The sequence below is a fragment of the Adiantum capillus-veneris genome, chromosome 9, assembly GCF_014529385.1.
Source record: "Adiantum capillus-veneris isolate H3 chromosome 9, ASM1452938v2, whole genome shotgun sequence".
NCBI classification, from domain to species: Eukaryota; Viridiplantae; Streptophyta; class Polypodiopsida; order Polypodiales; family Pteridaceae; genus Adiantum; species Adiantum capillus-veneris.
The window spans coordinates 155,111,891-155,126,411 of NC_140939.1; positions in this window are offsets into that span (position 1 = coordinate 155,111,891).

A 14,521-nucleotide genomic window follows, 5' to 3' on the forward strand; every position below is an offset into this window, starting at 1 on the left:
ATAAAGGACCTAAGTATAAAGGGTTTTTTTTCTCAAAATTTCTGTATTTATGTAAATATATATTCCTAGGTGTGCGTTATTAGGCCTAAGTATGCTAGCTTCCATTGCGTGTCATTTCTTACATGTTTTACTATCATTTTATCACTTAAGCTCTACTCACACAAGCCTTGAAAAAACTTTGCGTGAATTCAAATTCACCAATCACCTTATCGGCTCCGTGATATTTTTCCACTCCTCCCAGATAAATATTCACAAGTACATAGGTTTCATCTTCAAATAAATTCCATAAATCACTCAAACTAGAGAATATTGAGGGTCCCTTCTCTCATGATTTTTCTCTTTTTATTTTTTCACATATATATTTTTAGTTGCCACCATGTATCCCATTTGTCCATTTCTTCAGAAGATGCATGACTAACTAACCTATCTTCTTGACCCACAAATATATATTATATTTGATACTTATCCTATACCATACATGTGTGCAAGATCCTTGGAAAAATTAAGTCATGGTTGATGTATGGGGGGACTCAGTTGGAAGCTACAAAGGAAAAATAATCAAATAGTGGCCCACTTCAAGCCTTATGAGGTGCTGCAGGGACAACTTTTTGCTCGAATTTTGGTGCCCTCTTCTGATCGGAATCTGAGGATATTTCCAGAAGAGAAAATGTAGCTCGTAAGCTGAAGTATTTTTCATAATGTTTTTCAAATTTTTTGAAGTCATGGGCGATTCTAAATAAACTTTATGGGCGACTTCAAAACTGCCACTTCATACACCTAAAAGTCTTCCTATTTTCTCTCACCCTTCCACATGCCTACTCACTCATACACACTCCTCCCTCTCCTTCCCACACCCAAACCTGCACATTCCATGACTCTTATCACCTTCTTCACCATCCTCATTTCCTCTCTTCACCATAGCTTCCATGATACACACACATACTCTCATATATCTCCACACCTACTCCCATATTCACATTCGCTCTTCACCATCATGAAAATTACAAAAAAAAAATGGATATGATTTATCTCTACAAATGAAGGATTTTCATCAAGAGGACCTTGAGTCTTCAAATCCACGCAACATCACCATCAACCGCGACTCTCTCACATTGACGCTTCATCCACCGATGTCACTAGGTGAATCTCCTCTCCGATTCCATCTATCCCCCTAATTTTCAATACCTTATTAAGGCATTTAACATTGTCATGCACCTTGTGTGCACCTCATTGTAATCATAATCACTATCCTACTAACACTAACCCTAATGACAAAAGCACCTCACCTCAAGGAAGTAAAGATAAGTAGTGGTAGTACTCTCTTTCTCCCTCTTTTTTTTCCTCTCTTTTTTCATTCACCATCATTAATAATGATCTCTCTCTTGAGCCCACATGCATGTGACTCATGGAGATAAGAAAGGCCACTCCATTTTGAAAATGCAAAAAATGCTAAGCTCAATTTGTTAGCATGTAATTCAAATTAGCCATAATCAAAATAAATGATCTCCAACCTATAAATAGACCCCTTCCCTCCATTGTAAACATACATAGATAGCATTTTAGCACTAGAGGCGTGAGGAGAGACTTGGTTGTAGACACTACAGTGTGAGATTCACACTTTAGTGCACTATAGAATTGATGCTACATTTTCTAAGTGAGAGAGTGTGAGAGTTTCACATCTCAAGCCACCATAGTACCTATCCTTACATTCATCAATAAATTTGAGCTCTTTGTGCTCCAAAGGGATGATTTTGTCTCCAATTCATATTCCATCCGGTTGTGCAATGCTAGTCAAAGATTTGAGGTGATGTGTATGCCACAATTTCTCAGTTGAGTTTGTGAGATTAAGTTGTTTGGGTGCGTTTTATTGCCTAATACTAGTTCATTGTAAGAGCTTTGAGTGGTGAGAGGTCTCTTGCAACCTAAGATGATGTGTGTGTGTTGGAAAAGTGTTGAGCCCGTGCTAGTGTAGTCTCCATGCAGGTTCTTTGACAGTGTAGCAAGGTCTTCTTTCACCTCTCGAATTGCAAGACAATTGTTTGAGCAACCTCACTCTCCATCTCTCTTTGTTCTCTCAATGTCTCCTTCTCTCTTCCTTCTATAGAAAATTGTTGCTTGTTTGTGTGTGTTTTGCGTGTTGCCGTTAAGTCTGAGGACACTCTCTTTTGTCCTAGCTCACATCCATAACTAGGTGGTACCCTTTTTAAGTTGGGTTTGGCTACGGATTTTTCTTGGTTGTGTTTGTGTTGTGCCCTAGGTTCATTGAGCAGCACGGGAGCCATGAAGGGTGTCTAGAGGCCGCTCTTGTTGTTGCCTGCCCCGGACTGCCTCAACGTAATCATGTAAAGGGAGCTTAAATTCCTATTTGTAGTTATCAGAAGATCCAAGTGATGGTGCTGCTAACAGCTTGCCTTGGCTACTGGTGAAAATGTACACAGAACTTGAATTGATTTATTGAGGATTAGGTGATTGCCAAAGCCATATGTATCTATTTTTGTTATTCTCTCTCACAACTCTCACAGTCAAAGGCACGACGCCTTCTCGACTCACATTTTGAACCCATACCCCCCGACATATTTGGTGAACCCGACATGAAACGAGTTGGGGTAGGAGGTGTAGATGAAGAATTTAGAGCAGATGATGAAGTTGATGAAGAATTAACTGCAAATGGTTTTGACGATAAGTCAATAGTTCCAGATTTTTTGAAGATGCTTCAATTGGTTCAAGTATCTCTACTTGAAATGGAGGTTATGAAGAAGAAGAATCAAATGGATGAAGCTTTGGATGTAGCTTTAGATGCAGTATATGATGAGAGGCGAGTCTTCAATGGATATGATATAGAGGGATACTACCTAGAGTGCTATGAGTTGGAAACCAGGTTAAGAGGGATACCAAAAGAGTTAATGCTCAGATCCTTTGAGCAGTTAGTGAGTTCAAATTTGAAGGACCACATTCAAGACGTTACAAAAGCCTCCAATGACAATTGGGAATACTTCAAAGAAGCTATTGTACAAGTAAGTTATGAACATTATGCAAGCTATCAAGAACAGAGTCCAAGTCTACCAAGCTATGTAGATGTTCAAGGACAAGTACGATGAAAATTAGAAGCTGTGATTGATGAGTGTATTGTACAAGATTCTACCTTCTTACATTCTAATGATGAAGATATAGTTGAAGCTGTGTATGAAAAGTTGGGTTTAGCAGATGGCTTACATAAAATATAAGTCTTTGAGGGTGAGGCTCTACAACCACAAGATACACAGGGTGAATTTTGCAAAGAATCTATACATGCGGAAATACAGGAGGAAAATAAATCAAGGATCAAAGCAATGAAGTGGCTATAACTCAAGAAGAAATTGTGCAGGTGAATGACTGCAACCATATTCAAGTAGACATGCATGAAGATTCAGTTACAATTGATACTTTTATTACTGACTCAAAATTAGAGCAATTTATTTTTGGTATAGATTCTACCATAGAGTTGATTGATGATACATATGTTATAGGTCAAAGTGAGGCTGTAATTGAGAGTAGGAGGACCATGGATTTGGGTATACCAAATTTTCCAAGTTTGGATATACCAAATTTTGAGGACTTGGTTAAGCAAGAGTATGTCTGTGAAGATCTACAAAATGTTGATTCGAAGGGGGTGTAGACTCCTTCATTGACAAGTTGTTGTGACAATGAGCTACCAAAGTGGAAAATTGATCTTGAATGTGATGATGATGATTCAGAGGGGGGTAAAATCCTTCTTTGACAAGTTTGTGTGACTCAGAGCTACCGATGTGGCAAACTGATCCTAAATTTGGTGATGATTTAGAGGGGGTGCAGACTTCTTCTTTATCAAGATTTTGTGACACAGGGCTCACACTGTGGCAGAATGATCATGAACTTTATGATGCTTATTCGAAGGGAGTGCATAGTGCAGTGCCATCTCTTGGTGTTGAATATGATTGGTTTCATTGTGTCGATGATACAAACAAGACGTAGATGAAATTTTCAATGTGCATGCTGAACTTTGTGCTATAGAAGTGCAAAGATATTTGGATGAGGGTGAAAGAATTGAAGAGCAGTTTACAGCAAATGTGTTTAGTATGCATGTCATATGTGGAAATCTTAGTTTACAACAGCCTGAGATGTGCAGGATGGAGGAACCTTTTGAAGCGATGGACCTAGATCTTATGTGCTTATTGGACTCCAATATAGATACTAAGGATACCAATCAATCTAGATTCATGCATGAGCAAGTTTGTCCAGATGCAGTTGATGACCTTATGCAGTTGTTGGATGATGCTCTACTTGATTTTGAGCCTGTACAAGATAGAGAATTGTTTTCTGATGCATCTTGCAAGCCTAATGAAGAGAGTTTTTCCAGAGACTTGATGTATTTAGATATGCATGATCGGGATTCCAATACTAGTGAGAGTGAAGGTACACTACCAATGATTTTACATGTGATTGATGATCGACAATTGGATGAGCCAATTGCACAGGGGATATGGCAGTATCTAGTGATACCTCATGCTATACGGGATCTGATGTTACCCTATGATGTAGGAGATTTTGAGCTAGCTTTTGATCTAGGAGGTGACAGATATATGCATGGTCCGGGGCAATTGACTTTTATGCCATATGGTCCAGGCGGTTTTCATGAAGATTTGTGGGTTAATTTATGTTTATGCTCTACTGATTGGAAATTCTTGTGTTTCCCCTATGATCCTAGAGGATAATGCAGATTTTAAAAAAAGGAATGCTCACAGTAGTGGGGCAAATGATTGGTTTCCCATTTGATCTCGGGAGCTACTAAAGTGCAAGCTATAGATTTTAAGAGTACCATTTATTTGTTGTAGCAGGTTGCATGGTACAAGGTTTTGGTTTCTAGATTATGCTAAGTCAGAAGAGTTTCTGGTTATGCGTTCAATAAGATTACATGGCTGACTTCCAGTTGAATTCTTTGGACAATTGATGAAGTTTCTTCACATCTTTTGAGTTGGTTCTGCTACAAGAACTTGAAGTAAAGGAATTGACGACCATTCCGTGTGCAGACAGAGTAAGGCATACTTGAGCTTGATAGGGTTCCCTAAAGCGAGCTTGATAGTCCAGCCGTGTGCATCATTAACTCGAGCACTTGAGTCTGGCGGGGCTCACCAAACAGGTTTTCCATAATTGAGTGCTTTGGAGATACGACAGGTATGGTTCAAAGATTTGTGATGGACAACTACCTAATGATTAAGCCATATCATTGATGATAGGGTTTTTCAGCCTTGTTTTGTTTTATATGTACTTACCAATTATGTAAGCTTGATGATGTCAAAGAGCTTTAAGTGCTTATAGCATATGCATATTAAAGATTAGTTGGCACAGACTTGAGGCTATGTAGGTTCAGAGGGGGTGAATGTCGTGCAGCTTTGCTTCCATCATGTGAAAATTATCAGAAGGATGCACATTGTGCTTGATTGAAGTCTACTTGATTATTATCAGTGATCATGGCTTGATAACAAGCTATTTTTTAGCTTTACATATGCCAGATGCGGCTTTAAAGGGTCAACAAATGCCTTGATGATGCTAAAAAGGAGTATGCTTGACGTGATCAGAGACAGGAGATTAAGATCTAGAACTATAGTGCTTGAAGTGCTCTATTGGCTTGTATTTATGGCTCATCAATTGGAGCTACAGTGAAGAAGTTATGCCAATTTGAAGTTGGGATTGATTGCACATCTATATAGGATCGAGCTCCTCCTCTCTTTGAACCCACATCAGTGCCAAGTCTCTGCGCTGTGATTGTTCAAGCTTTAATTCCAATTCTAAGTCCTTGTTTTTCTTTTCAAGTGCCTTGTACACTTCATCAGTTCCCTTGATCGAGGCCACGGCTGGGTTTTCTCTGATTTTCTGTAAGAAAATGGCCTGATCATTGATTCTCTGTTCAGAATATTGCAGGGAAGCATTGGCAACATCTAACTTCACTTGAATTTTCTGAGCCGACAGAGAGGTTCATTTGTGACTTTTGTCAGCTACTCGTCTTTTACCTTGCAAGCATCAGATAATTTGGTGAGGAGGTCACCTAACTCCTCCATTTCTTTTTGTTGTTTATCCCTAGCTATTTGATGTTGTTCCACTTCTGCCTTTAGCTGTTGCACTTGCCTTTGGAGATCAGTGATGATAATCATCCTGTCTTCTAGCTCTCCTTGAAGAGTGTCGATCACCATTTCTAATTCCTTAGCCTTTGTGCTACGGTTTAAAGCTGTTGAAAGGAGTCTCTCCGTCATTTCCTGCATCTGATGTGCATATTCATTGACCTGTATTATCACTTCATCGTTTGACTGCCACTCCTCCTGTCTTACCAGCTGAGATGTGCCTACAGCCTATGTGTTGCTTCTGGCTGCGTAGTAATTGCTGGTGGTTCTTGTGTGGAGGTAGAGGGTCGGTCTTCCTCTTGGCCATCGTGAGGCTTTGATGCCTTGGCAGTTTATGGCTGAGTAGAAGTAGATGGTGTGGTCTCAACCCTTGCTGTTTCTTCATGTGCCGGCCTTTCTTCCTTCTCTCGCTCGGGCTCCGTCTCATGTATAGTGGTAGGCTCTTTTTCTGTATCTGATTCCTTATCAGCTTCTTGTTTCGATTGACTTGTCTTTTCTTCTTTCAAATTTTGAGTCTCTTTTGCTATCTGCTCCGGTTCTGGCTCGCCGGTTCTGGCTCGACTTCTTTTTCCTTTTGTCCCTCAGGGTGGTCAGCTTCTTGTGTAGATTCTGTTCATTGGGTGGAATCAGAATCTTTCTCTTTTTCAGTCTTTGCTTCTTCATTGGTACCTTTGCCTGCTGGTGATGGTGGTGGGCTAGGCATGGGATGGTCTTGTTGTTCCGGAGGCAGTGAGGCGGGTCAGGCAGATCCATGGATTTGCTCGTGTAGCAATTTCCTCAGCTTTCTTTGGAGCTTCTTCTACCTCTTTCAGCTTTAGGGCTTCGGCCTCTTGGTACATTCTTTCTAAATATTCTGTTGAATTATCTGCCTCTTTTCTGGTATAATGCTCTCTTTGAGGTCCTTTCAGTCCTATGGGTACCCACTTTTCTGGGTCCTTCCATTGTGCTTGCCTACTGTGCTGGTAAGCTTGTTTTTCTCTCTCAAAACGCGCTTGTTTTTGAGCTGCCTCCTCTTGGTGTGCAACCACATCTTTCCTCTCCATCTCTTCTCTTCGAGCTCTCTTTTCTTCATTGTCAGAGCTCTTGCTGCTGTGACGTTCTGGTGAGCTATCAGCTGACTCATCATCTGATTTCTGTGACCTTTTAACTGACCTTGTAGCTCGTGGAGAGGGTTGTGCTGCCAAAATTCATGTATTCTAATCAGGGGTAGACAGTAGGTTGTCGGCCATGCCAATGGCATGATACACTATTCTAGTCAACACCTCTGGCGCGCCCAAGTATGTTATTTTGCCTTCCTTCTTGGTGCCCTTCAAGGTTGTCAAGATATACTGTACGTGGTCCACAGGCTGCCTTGTTGTTGACTTAAGAACCTGAGTGAAGGTGGTGGCCATGGAGTGATTTGGTGTAGTGTACCTTGGTGGCCTTTTTGCCAGAAAATGGAAGTGTTGATGGTACAAACGGGCTGGATCTTCCACCTGTTTGTGGATAAGATCAGCAAATGTAGCCACGGTTGTCTCCTTGGTAAATGTGCCTGTGGTTCTCCTGTCTCTTGCCCACATGGTCATTTCTTCAGTGGGCAATCTGAGTGCCTCTGACACTATCTCTTTTGTGATTACTACCTCGACCTTGTTACCTTGGGTGTCGGATATTTGTGCGGTTCCATCCTCTTTGATGGTGGATAGAAGCTCGTAAGCTTTCTAAAAGTCCACTCCGCAAGGCTCTTGTTCGTAGAAATGCCTGAGCCCCAACTTGCGGTTAGCCTCTTTGGTCTCTGGCTTGGCAGCTACATCAAAGACCTCTTTAGGTAGGAGTTGCAACTCCACCTGATGCCCTTCTTCACTCTTGAACCTGCGAGTGAAGACCGTGGTGTGGTGTTCTTCCAACTGTTCTCTAGAAAGGTAAGATGATTTTGCTGCTTTGACCGACTCAGGGTCTAGTTGATACACATGCAGTTCTTGTAGTTTCTCTTTCTGGTTTAGCTTCTTCTTGGCCCTGTCCGCTACTTGCATTGCTCTTGTTCAGTGAATAGAGTGCAAAGTTAGCAGATTTGTTCGATTTTTCTTTGGAATGTCCTTTTAAACTGAAATGCTGACAATTTGGTCCAAATTGCTTCAAATCAATTTTTGAACAAGCAAAGATGCATAAAATCATGCAAGGAACGAAATTGTATGGTCAAAATTTTTTTTTGCAACCAAAGTAAATAATTGCGATTATTTACAACTGAGGAAAATTTCCAACTTTTTGCAAACTTGGCTTTATAGGCTTGAAGTATATACCCAATACATGCTCTGAGTGAATTATGGGCTCATTTGGATGCATACGTTGAAAATGGTACCAGATTTTGGCTTTATGTCTTTGAAATAGTAGATATAAAGGAAATTTGAGATTTTGAACTCCAAATTGATTCAAAGTTGGCTAGTGGGCTTAACACAACATGTACTTTGGATGTATGATGGCAAAATATCAAAATTTCCCAATTTTGACCAAAAAGTAAATAATCACGATTATTAAATTTTCTTCCAAAATTGACATTTTTTGGTACAAATTGATTCTAGGCATGGTATAGACCTTAGGTATGAGATATGAGGTGATTTGGATCAAGAAAAGTTGTTCATAACCCAAATGTTGGCTTGCAAAGACTTCTTTGCGTTTTTTGGCAATTTTACAAGTCAATTTTACAAGTATAGGTGAAGTGATTTGACAACTTCCAAGCAAAACTGATGCAAAAGTAAATAATCGCGATTATTAACTTTAGTGAAAAAAACTTTGCAAAACCCACAAATTTTGACCTAAACATGTTTCATACACCTAATACAAGTCCTAAATTGAATTTGGTTAAGTTTGGTCATGCCGGCATCACTTTGTGCTCTTGTCGACTCTGAAAGCACGATTTTTTGTGATTACTCTATCTGTTGGGTTGATCGGTCAACTTGGAGTCTTTGGACTTGTCCATAACATATTCGTGAAGCAACCTGTTCAATTCTGGCTCATTTGGAGTCAGTTTGGCCTCGTATCTCAAATTTGATGCTTTGTAACCTTCGAGCCATTTTCTACTTTTCGAGGGCTTTATTTGATGGATTTCACCAAACCAATCATATACATTGTATATGGACCTCATTAGCAAGCCATCTGTGGAGTCAGGTCGGAATTCTGGCGTTTGCCAAAAACCTAACTTTTCTACTGGGGACCCCCTTGACCCCAGTCGAATGGTCATCTGATGGTATAGAAAGGTTCTATTATGTTAGGGCATGCTATGGTTCAAATCCCATCCGATTTGGTCAAGCTGGCAGGCCGCTATGGTCAGTTTTAGGTTGTAGGTCTTCGTGCACTGCTCAGTTTCCAGGTTTTTTTCTAAGGCTTTAGACTAGCTACCGGCCGTACAAAATGGATCATTATCGAGTAAAGAACTTACCCCTCATGTCTTGTGTGAGACGGCGCTAAAAATGGTCGAATGTGGGCTCTAGAAATGTCGCGCGAAAGAGGCCGAAATCTCTCTCTGCAAAGGCTCCAAGTGGAAATGCGTTGGTTTTAGCCTACCATGGATATCTATACCTGGACTTCCCGAACCAAATTCCCCCAGATTCCCCCGTTAGTCCTACTAAGCCATGTTAGACTCAAAAATTTTCCTGATCGGATTCCTGTAGCTCATTCTGCAAGAATTTTGCAAAAGTAGGCCTGGCCGCCTAATTTAGGCCTCCCGCTTCCATCTTCTGATTTCATTGAATTTTTTTTTGCTTGTCCGCCTTGTCTTTCTGATCACCATCGTGTCTTCTATTTTTCCATCTGAGCTTCCCTGTTATTTATTATTCATTTTGACATGTTTATTTAAAAAATCAAAGAAAATAGCAAAATGCTCTAAAGAAATAAAGTAAAAATCCTATAATTAAGAAAATTCCTTGAAAAAGATAGCTTTATTGTTTTTTGTTGGATTTCTCCATTTTTAAGCCTCCTTATCAACAAAAATGATGAAAAATACCCAAAAAATGACTATTTTTAATGATTTTCTTATAGTATATACACTATTTACACTCATCGGGAAGATATTATCAGTAAATTTCCCTTGATGATGAATTATAAGGGCATAATTAAGTAATTTTTCAAAGAATCACACATGAACATCAAACTTTTCCTCCCTCTTCAACATTGCCCTTAATTACTTAGTACTTAGTGTCCTTCCACCCCTCTTAGATGGCGTACTCCGGGACGACTGTGTGCATGGGTTGAACAACCGTGTCTATGCATAGCCGTGATTGGCTCTATCATGATATGAAAATCAATGCAATTCAAACCCATATGCTTTGCAAGAGTTGGGTCTTGAGTAATTAACTCAAGGGTTTTCGATGTCGAGGTTTGCTGCTGATGTCTTCCAAAGAGAAAATCTTGTAGCTTTTGTGCTCTCTATTTGATTGTACCATCAGAGTGCTTTAGCATTGTGCTTGCTTGAGCTGTTGGTAGCACTTTCGATTGTAGTCGATTTTTTTCTCTCCATTGGTAGCTCTATCGGCTTGGTGCTGCATGGTGTGGTGGAGTCTGTTGAGACTTAACTTGCCATTGATTGATTAGTTTCGTGGTTTGTGGAGAAGATAAGTGCTCCTTTTTCTTCCAAACCCTTTTCATGTTAGGTTCCTTGCTCGGAGATGTTTGATTCTGTGTTCGAACTCGTGGAATCTTCTTTTGTTTCTTCGATGAAGTTTTAAGCACCCAGATCTGAATCAGTTTATCCTTAAGCTGTGCTTTTGGCACCCAAATCTGAATCGGTTTATCCTTAAGCTATGCTTTTGGCACCCAAATCTGAATAGGTTTATCCTTAAGCTGTGCTTTTGGCACCCAAATCTGAATGATTTTGGCACCCAAATCTGAATCGGTTTATCCTTAAGCTGTGCTTTTGGCACCCAAATCTGCCTGACTCCTTGCATGCTACATGTAGCATTTGATTGTCGAGGGGATGGAGAACATTGGCTTCGTGGATTGGTCTACTGATTGCTTCTTTTCTATTTCTCCTTGCTTGGTGCAATAGGAACAGTGAGCTACCCTCCTTTAGCTGATAACTTTAGTTGATTCGTATCCCAATCTAGTATTGCTTTATATGTACGCATCCAGGGAATTCCAAGAATCACCGTCTCATTCATGTGTTTATCTGGCAAGCATACAAACTGATGAGGACATGAGCATCCATTTACTATCAAGTTGACTACTCCCAATGTTGGAGTTGGATTCTTGTTGCATCCTTTCATTGTCACTATTCCCGCTGTCAATGCTTGACTTTTTGCCTTCTTGTATGTGGAATAACTTACTGCATTCACTCTAGCTCTTGTGTCTACCAAAACATTGGTGCTATGATTGTTGAGCTGTACTTTGATGCGCAGATCATTTCATCTAACTAGTCGTCATCTGTTGAAACTACGTCTTTAGATAATTCCCATTGTCGATCATCTATTTCCAAAGTGTTGATGGGAATCGGTATCTATTGATTCTTGAGAGTAGCTTTACGCTTGAGTACCCGAAGTCTAGCTTCCTCTTGGGCTTCATCAATAACCTGTTGTCACTTCATCTTCCTTTGTTTGGCTGCATGCATTCTCTCTAGCAATTCATTGGTTAGTGGAAAATTGTATTCCTTTAAATGACATCCACTTATCCAATTAGCCATTGGTTCACCATCTAGGGTGGACAATTTTACTGCTCCACTTGGAGATACATCTTAAATGATAAATGGTCCGTTTCTCTTTTCTTAAACTTGGGAATGTTTTGCTTAAGGGAATAGACTAGAACTAAGTGCCCTTTCTTGAAGATTTTTGTGATTAATTGGGAATCAAAAAACTATTTTTGTTTCCGCTTTTGTGCATAGATATGAGCTACAGCAGTTAGCCTTTGCTCGTCTAGCTTTTCCAAATCTTCAAGTCTTTTTGACAATTCATGTCTAGTCCACTCAAGATTCTGTGCTACCCTTAATGTTGGCAATAGAAATTCTATCGACAGTATGGCATCAAGACCATAAACAAGGTTAAAGGGTGTAGCATTTAGAGCTGTTTTGAATGAAACTTGATAAGCCCATAGAGCAGCATGGAGATTCATTTCCTAGTCTGTCCTTCTTGACCTAACCACTTTAGTCAGCACCGAGCTAAGAATTTTATTCATATGCTCAGCTTGTCCGTTTGCTTTTGGGTGATAGGGAGCTAATTTGTTATGGATGACCATAAACTCATTAAGCAAATACTCTATTACCTCATTGAGGAAATGAGTTCCCCGATCACTGACAATCTCTAGTGGCAGTCCATATCTCATGAATACATACTCATATAAGAATGCAACAGTGGTTTTGGCATAATTCTTTTGAGTCGCTTTGGCCTTGGCCCACATGGTTAAATAGTCCATAGCTAAAATGATATATTGAGCTTGGTTTCTATAAGCAGGTGAATGTATCGGTCCAACAAGATCTATACCCCATTTTGCGAAGGCTCTAGCCCCCATCATTGGTCTTAAGGTCATGCTGTCTACTCGTGTTGGCATTTTTGCTCGTTGACAAGCATCACACCTTCAAACATATTCTTTGGCATGTGCAAAAAGTGTTGGCCACCATATGCCTGCCATCAAGATTGCTCTTGTGGTGGTCTCACTAGATAAGTGAGCTCCAGCTAGAGCTCCAGCTAATCCAGCAGGTGCTTGTTCTATAATTGAAATATACACGTTTTCATTTGCACAAAGACGCAAATGTTGATCTTTACCTATCCGGTACAATTGAGCCAATTGCTTGATTGAATCGATTGTGATAGGAAGTGGTATTTGTGAATCCATTTGAGCTATTGTCATCAATGACACAATTTTTTTCGACCATCTAGGTATCATTTCCACAGAGAACAAATAGGCATCTGGTAGATCATCGTCTACCCTTTAGGTGATTCCCCTGAAACAATCCTTGGCAAATGATCTGCTCGTTGATATGTAGTGCCTTTTTTTACAACCGCAGTGAAATCAAATTTGAGAAGAATGATGAACCATGTCACTATTCTCCGTGTGCTGCATGGCTTGTTGACCAAATACAACAAAGCTTGGTGGTCCACAAAGAACACAAACTTGTTGTCTAATAGGTAATGTCTATACTTTTTAACGGCATATACAACTCCTAGACCTTCTCTTTTGGTGGTGGTGTAATTCTTTTCTGCCATGTTCAATTGTCGGCTAGCATAAGAAATAGGAAAGTCAATTTTCCCATCTCCTGATTAAACTAGTATACAACCAATAGCAAAGTTTGAAGCATCTACATGTACATGGAATACCTTATCCCAATCTGGTGATTTCAATATTGGAGCTGAGGTGACAGCTTGCTTAAGCTTCATGAAGGATTCTTCACATGCCTCGGTCCATTCAAAGTGCGTAACCAAGCTATCCATGGGTTTGCAATTATAGTATACATGTAAATGAACCGTTGGTAATATCCACAATGTCCCATGAAGGCTTGTACCAATGTCAATATCAGTAGCTATGCCATTTTTAGACACTATATGTCCAAGAATTTTTCCTTGTCTTCCCATGAATGTGCACTTTTTAGGATTTAAGGAAATCCTATAAAGTCTACATTTCTCGAATTCCTTTTTGAGGTGTTCAAAATGATCAGCCCGGATTGACGAATGTACGCATAGATAATCCATATAGACCTCTAAGAATTTCAGAAGATACCGCTTGAAAGCATGGCTCATCAACCTTTGAAACGTGGCTGCAGCATTAGTTAACACAAATGGCATAACCCGATAGACAAATAAACCCCATTCTGTTGCAAAAGCAGTTTTATGCTGATCTTTTGGGTCAACCAAAAGTTGATTGTCCCGAAAAGCCGTCTAAGAAGTTGTAAGCTTCTTTTCCTGCCACTCGTTCTAAAACATGCTCAATTATCAGAAGAGGAAAGTTTTCTCTAATGGTAGATGCATTCACCTTTTTGAGATTAACACACACTCGTAATTTCCCATTCTTCTTAGGTACTACAACAATTGGAGACACCCAATCTGTGTGTTCAAATTCGTAAATGAATTCAGCTTTCTTTAGTTTTTCAATCTCTTCTTTGATCTTCCTGGCAAATGTTTCGTTATAAGTGTATGGTCTCTGTCTACTTGGTTCGCGTCACTGTTCATGGGTGTAGTATGTTGACAAATTTCTGGATCAACACCCTTGAGATCCTTGTAAGACCAAGCGAAGATATCTCAATATTCCTTAAAAAAACTCAGCAAAAGATTTTCTTCCTCTTCTGTTAGGTCATTTGCAATGTAAGCAGGTCTAGGGTCTTCTCCTAGTTCAGCCAAGTCTACCCTTTTAGCGTTTTTAGGCCCTTCGTAAGATTCACCTTGTTTCCGTAGTTCCCTAGCAGGTTGTTCAATTATGATTTTTTGATCTTGGAG